Raw genomic sequence first — 7,421 nt, forward strand, 5'->3', positions numbered from 1 at the left:
TCCTTCTCCTCACTCACGGCAATAGCCAAAGAAAAAAAGATGAACACTCCCTCTTCCCTCCTTATTTTATTCATCTCTTCCTTCTTAATTCCTTTCTTTAATTTATTTTAATTATCATGCTTAATATTTTTTTTCCTTACCATACATCACTAACACAACATGTTGGTGACATGTTTCCACCCATAGCATGGCCGGCCACTACATATTAGGGAGGGGGAATTTGACATGCAAGTCCCCTTTTTCTTCCACATGCACTAATAGGTCCTCATGCATTGACCTATCACATTTTAAAATTTTCTCATATAAGTCCTATTGACTAAATTCACATGCAATCGACTAAATCGAAGCTTGAAATTTTCACACATTCATGATTACATATTCTAGACAATAAACATCACATTCAAACCTTTCGATGACTCGGTTTAGCGGTCCCGAAACCACTTCCCGACTAGGGTCAATTTTGGGCTGTCACAGGTTTCGAGACTGCTAAATTGAGTTACAGAAATAATTGAATATAATATTTTATGTCTAAAATATGTGATCATGCATGTGTGAAATTTGAATGCTTTGATTTTTGTCAAATTGAATGTGTTTCTAAATAAAAAGGACTTATGTGAGAAGCTTTGAATATATGTGTGGCTTATTTTGAGTGATTAATTATTGAATGATGCAAATAAGTAGGTTTGCATGCCAATTTTCCACTTTTAATGCTAGTGGCCGGCCAAGCTCATAAGTATGGACATTATATGCATGGTTTAATATTATTATATTTATTAGTGGTGAGAAATATGTAATAAAAAATGTATTAAATGAATTAAAGATGAATAAAAGAGTATGGGTAATAAAAATAATGTGTTAGTGGGAGGAGAAACCAAAGTTGGTTTATTCCTCCATTGCCGTAGCTAGGAAAGGGGGGGAAGAAATTTCCTTGGGTTGTTAAAATTTTCGGCTAAGGAGATTGCTAGATTAAGGGGCTGTTCGAATAGAGTGGGAAGAAGAGGGCTGCTGCATGTTTAATTTTTGAGCTCACTTAGGAGCTGGTTCCTTAAGAAACTCGCTGAAGGTGGCAGCAAGAAGGGGAAAGAAACTGCTCAAGAGTAGGTTCAGCTGCTGTTCAGTAAGTCCTTGCAATGAAACTTTGAAAAATTTCCATGTTTATACTGTGTTTAATACATGCAGGTAAAACGCAGATTCAAGGACTATTAAGCAAAGTTAATAGTTAAAATACATGTTAGTTGTTACCAAAATACTGGTGTTAGAAGTGAAGAAGAGTTGATAAATAAATGTATAAGTTGGTGTTGAAACCTGCTGTTGAAGGTTGATAGTTTCAGCATGTAATTGCTGTAGTTTTTCGTGCAATAAATCCTGGTGTAATTGATCTGCTGCTGCTCTAATTAAGATAAAATGTTGGTTAATCAATGTCCTATTTTGTGGTAATAAGCAAAATATAAAGATGGTTGAAATTAACATGCATTACTGTTTGGTTTATGTTTGAAGAGTTATTAACTTTCGGAGGTTAAAACAGTTTAATTTGGGATTTACATTTTCAAATTTCAGTTTTAGTAATGTCCCATTATTATTGGTTGAGGCTAAGGAAATAAGCATTTGTTGAAAGGATGTAGGGAACTGAATCGTCTGAAAATTATTTGCTGTCAGCTAGTGAAATTTTAATGTTCGAATGTATGCTGAATTTTTAAGTGTCCGAATGCATGCCAGAATTTAACATGTTCAAATGCACGCTGGAGTGTTTTGTTTAGGTAGGTTAAATGTGTTTGATATTCAAACTGTCTATACACTAGAGTCGTTGTACCGTTTCAAACAGGACAAGAGCTCATGTACTTAAAATTGAGCTATCATGTTGCATGATCTTGTATGGTAAATTAAATGAAAATCGGCGACATTGATATCAAATTTTAATACAAAAGATAGGTGAGTACTGTAACACCCCGTACCCGAGACCGTTGCCGGAGTCGAACACGCGGTGCTAACGGACTTAATTCCTTACTTAAACAGCTCATACAATTCATTTTTAAAATTTCCAGACGAGCTGGCTAACTGCATCACAGTCACTCTAAAAATCATATCTCGAGTTCCAAAACTCAATCCAATTCCGTAAATTTTTCCTGAAACTAGACTCATACATATATTTACTAATTTTTTTCTAAAATTTTTGGTCGGGCCAATTAGTACAGTTTATTAGCTAAAATCTCCCCTATTTCAGGGTTCGACTACTATGACCTTCATGTATTAAGACTTAGATATCTCCCAGTACAGGGCTTCAATACTTATGCTGTTTGTTTCTATTGAAACTAGACTCAAAAAGGAATCTGTACATATAAATAATGACTTATAATTATCTCTGGTTAATTTATGGTGAATTTCAAAATTCAGAACAGGGGATCCAGAAATCGCTCTGGCCCTGTTTCACGAAAACTTAAACATCTCATAAAATACGGCTCATATGGTCATTTCATTTCTTTCATATGAAAATAGACTCATCCAGATTCGATTACATAATTTATTCATTATTTAATTCCATTTCTACTGTTTTTAGTGATTTTTCAAATTCACATCACTGCTGCTGTCAACATCTATTTTAAGGTAAATTTTACCTATTTCATAGTTTTCCATGAATCAACTAGTAATTTGACATACATTATTTCCAAGTATAATCACGATTAGCCATGACATACGTAGCACCAATAGGACCATGATTGGCCATTCCAATGGCTAATCATTACCAAACATTTCCACACCACTTAATAACCATATCATAAGACCATATATACAAAATGATCATAATGTTATACTCAAAATATACAAGCCATTTTCGCATGGCTATATGAATATACATTACCAAAAGATACTTAATTAACAACAAGGGTCAGCCCTATACATGCCATTATCAAGTTCAACTGAAGAGTACCAAAAAGTGGCTTAGATAGTGTGGATGACTTCGACTTTGACACCTCCGAGTCCGATAGCTGACGAACAAAATCTATAATACAGAGAATTTAAGCAACAGAGTAAGCATTTCAATGCTTAGTAAGTTTATAAGTAAGGAACTCATTTGAAACAAAAACACAAAAGAAATAGCATTCATAAGGATAAATAAATGCCTATGCACAAGATCACGTATTCGTTTTAATTTACACTTTTATCAATAGGTTTATACATTCGAAGTCAAACTTAACTAAATTTCATTTGATTCAATTTCATGTAGCTCAAGTGAGCTATAGACTTCATATAATCCTAAGAAATGGCCAGAAGAGCATTATTCGATTACGTAATCACAACTGACACTGTACCAAATTTTTCCAATGTATATACGATCCATACATGGTCATATTAGGGATTATGAGCACATTAATCGGAATTATTACGACAGAGTCGCACCTTTCCAAACATAAATACCTTCAGAATTTGGCTCGGATGTAACAACTAGCACAAATGCCTTCGGGACTTAACCCGGTTATAATAACCTACACGAATGCCTTCGGGACTTAACCCGGTTATAGTAACCCGCACGAATGCCTTCGGGACTTAACCCGGTTATATTTTTTTTCCAGCTCATAGCCTGCGGGCCTTTAGTCCGGATAGATTCTATCAATATACATATCATCATTCACATTTCAACTCCAAAGTTATTCTCAAATTCACATGTTCATAACACCATTACAGCTTAACTCCAAATGATCCTCACTATGAATCGCATACCCACATTAATTAATGAAAAATTTTATTCAAGTGCCAACCAAAAATTTTGATTCATTTACCATATTCTTATAGGCATATTTAATTATGTATACTAGAAGAGCCTACTTAAAAACTTACCTCGGTATATTGAAACGGTTGTGGATTGATTACTCTATTGCTTTCTCCTTTCCCCGATCTAACTTTGATCCCCCTTGCTCTTGAGCTTAATGAATACAAGTAGAAGTATTCAATATTTTTACCAATAATGTTTACTTGTTAGTCACATTCGGCAATCACATATCAAACTCATTTTACTCATGTGGCCGATTATGGGGAATTAAATATAATATCTCTAGGATATACTCTACATGGCTGAATATACCACATTAATTTTTTTAACATTACCTATGTAATTACCTATAGGTTCTTATACCTTAAATTTAACACATTTAACCTTTTAGTGCCTATTTATCATTCCTTTGATCTTAACCTAAATGACAACTCCCATTCTCCATATTTCAACCGAATTATTCATAACATCAAGACTATTTTTTTTTTGCACCTTGAACTTCATACATTTATAAAAACTTTCATAACTCATTCGCCCCTATCAAGAACCATTTAGCATGCAAGGAAAATAATCATAGAGGAAGAAATTAACATTCTAAATAAACTCAATTTTTTGACCGAATGTACAAGGTGCCTCTAAACTACTCATCCAAAAATCTTTACCCCATTCTAGTCATTCCCCTATTGTTCCATACAACATGAAAATAACCCCTAATTCTAACACTTAATCATTCGGCATATTGCCCAAATCACCATAAGAAATCTCAACTTTCTTGACATTACCAAGAGTGCATCCACAATTTAACTTAGCATATTATAAAACCAAATCAACAATTTCAAAGCTTACCTCCTAATAGCTAAAGATGAATGCCGAATTGCTCTAGGTAAATTTTCCCTTCTTTTTCATCTTTGTTTCGGCTTTGAGAGAGGTAGGAGAAGAAGATGAACACCATCCTCTTTCTTCTCTTTTATTTAATTCATTTTATTACAATTATTAAATCATTTGTTAATATAAAATTATTTTAAATTTGAATTAGTGAAGCATTATCATTTCTTGGCCGGCCACTATGTTTATTATGGGTAAATTGACATGCAAAACCACTCTTTTCAATGCATGTACTAATAGACCATTGTAAGATTAACCTATCACTTTCCAACAATGTTTCATATAAGTCCATTTTAATAAATTCACATAAAAATGATCAAATTAATGCATGAAACTTTCACACATGCATTTACTCACATCATAAACAGAGAATATAACTTTTAATTACTTATAAGACTCGGTTTCGTGGTCCCGAAACCACTTTCCGACTAGGGTCAATTTAGGGCTGTCACAACTCTCCCCCACTTAAGGAATTTTTCGTCCCTGGAAATCTTACCAGTGAAAATGTTTGGGTATCGTTCTTTCATAGAGTTCTCGGTTTCCCAAGTAGCTTCTTCAATCCCATGTTTGAGCCATAATACCTTCACTAACGGAACCTTTTTGTTTCGTAACTCTTTCACCTCACGAGCTAGGATACGAATCGGTTCTTCTTCATAACTCAAATTGGATTTAATTTCAACCTCTGCTGGATTAATTATGTGTGATGGATCGGATCTATACCGTCAAAGCATCGAGACATGAAAAACGTTGTGAATCTTTTCAAGTTCAGGGGGTAAAATCAATCTGTATGCGACTGGTCCAATTCATTCAGATATCTCATACGGTCCGATAAACCTCAGACTCAATTTGCCTTTACGGCCAAATCTGAGTACCTTTCTCCAAGGTGAGACTTTAAGAAACACCTTGTCTCCGACCTGATATTCAATGTCGTTTCTTTTCAAATCCGCGTACGACTTCTGATGATCTGAAGCTGCCTTCAAACTTTCACTGATTACTTTTACTTTCTGCTCAGCATCTTTAATCAAATCGACTCCGAAGATTTTACTTTCGCTAAGTTCGGTCCAAAACAGCGGTGTACGGCATTTACGACCATATAAGGCCTCATAAGGTGCCATCTTAATGCTTGACTGAAAACTATTGTTGTAAGCGAATTCAATCAAAGATAAATACCGCTCCCATGAACCACTAAACTCAAAGATGCAACATCTCAACATATCCTCGAGTATCTGAATTATCCGCTTGGATTGACCATCAGTCTGGGGATGAAAAACGGTGCTAAAATGCAACTTGGTACCCAAAGCTTCTTGCAATTTCTTCCAAAATCGTGAGGTGAACCTTGGATCTCTATCCGACACAATAGAAATAGGTACCCCGTGTAATCTTACAATCTGAGAAACATACAATTCAACTAGTTTATCCAGTGAGTAATCCGTATGTATGGGAATAAAATGAGTCGATTTAGTCAGTCTATCAATAACAACCCAAATCGCATCTTTCTTACTTGCCGACAATGGCAACCCAGATACAAAATCCATCGTGACTCGATCCCATTTCCATTCAGGTATCATGATCGGCTGAAGTAAACCTGTAGGCACTTGATGTTCCACTTTCACTTGTTGACATATTAAACACTTCGAAACAAAATCGGAAATGTCTCGTTTCATACCATGCCACCAAAACTGACGTCTCAGATCATTGTACATTTTCGTACTCCCCAGGTGAATTGACATTCAGCCACAATGAGCTTCGTTCAAAATCATCGAAATAAGTTCTGAATTTCTTGGAACACATAAACGACTTCTGAACCTCAAACAATCGTCATCATCAATTTGAAACTTTGATTCCATATTCGAAACACATTCAGCCCATTTTGCAACCAATTTATCATCGACTTTCTGAGCTTCACGAATTTGATGAATCAATAATGGTTTGGCCTTTAATTCTGCTACTAACACATTATCGAATAGAACAGACAAATGTACGTTCATCGCTCGTAAAGCAAACAGTGATTTACAACTTAAAGCATCCGCAACCACATTAGCCTTTCCCGGGTGATAGTCAATGACAAGCTCATAATCTTTTAACAACTCAAGCCAACGTCTTTGTCACAGATTCAAATCTCTTTGAGTCATCAAATATTTGAGACTTTTGTGATCAGAAAATACATGGCACTTCTCACCAAATAAGTAATGTCGCCATATTTTCAAAGCGAATACGATGGCAGCTGATTCGAGATCATGGGTTGGATAATTTTTCTCATGTGGCTTCAATTGCCTCGACGCATAAGCTACAACTCGACCTTCTTGCATCAATACACAACCCAACCCAAGTAAGGATGCATCACTGTAAATGACAAACTCTTTGCCTGATTCGGGCTGCGCTAGTACTGGAGCTTCAGTCAAATAAGTTTTTAGTTGATCGAAACTTTTCTGACATTTTTTTGTCCATTCAAACTTAACATCTTTCTGAAGTAGTTTCGTCATTGGTGTGGCTATCATCGAGAAACCCTTTACAAACCGTCTGTAGTAACCGGCAAGTCCCAAAAAGCTCCGAACCTCAGTAATATTTCTCGGAGGCTTCCAGTTAAGTATGGCTGAAACTTTGCTCAGATCAACTCGAATACCCGATGCAGATACCACATAACCCAAAAAGCTAACTTCTCTCAACCAGAACTCACATTTACTGAACTTAGCATATAACTGCTTATCCCGTAACATCTGCAACACTAATTTCAGGTGCTCAGCGTGTGCAGTTTCATCATGTGAATAAA

Source organism: Gossypium hirsutum, chromosome A09 (genome assembly GCF_007990345.1).
Source record: "Gossypium hirsutum isolate 1008001.06 chromosome A09, Gossypium_hirsutum_v2.1, whole genome shotgun sequence".
NCBI classification, from domain to species: domain Eukaryota; kingdom Viridiplantae; phylum Streptophyta; class Magnoliopsida; order Malvales; family Malvaceae; genus Gossypium; species Gossypium hirsutum.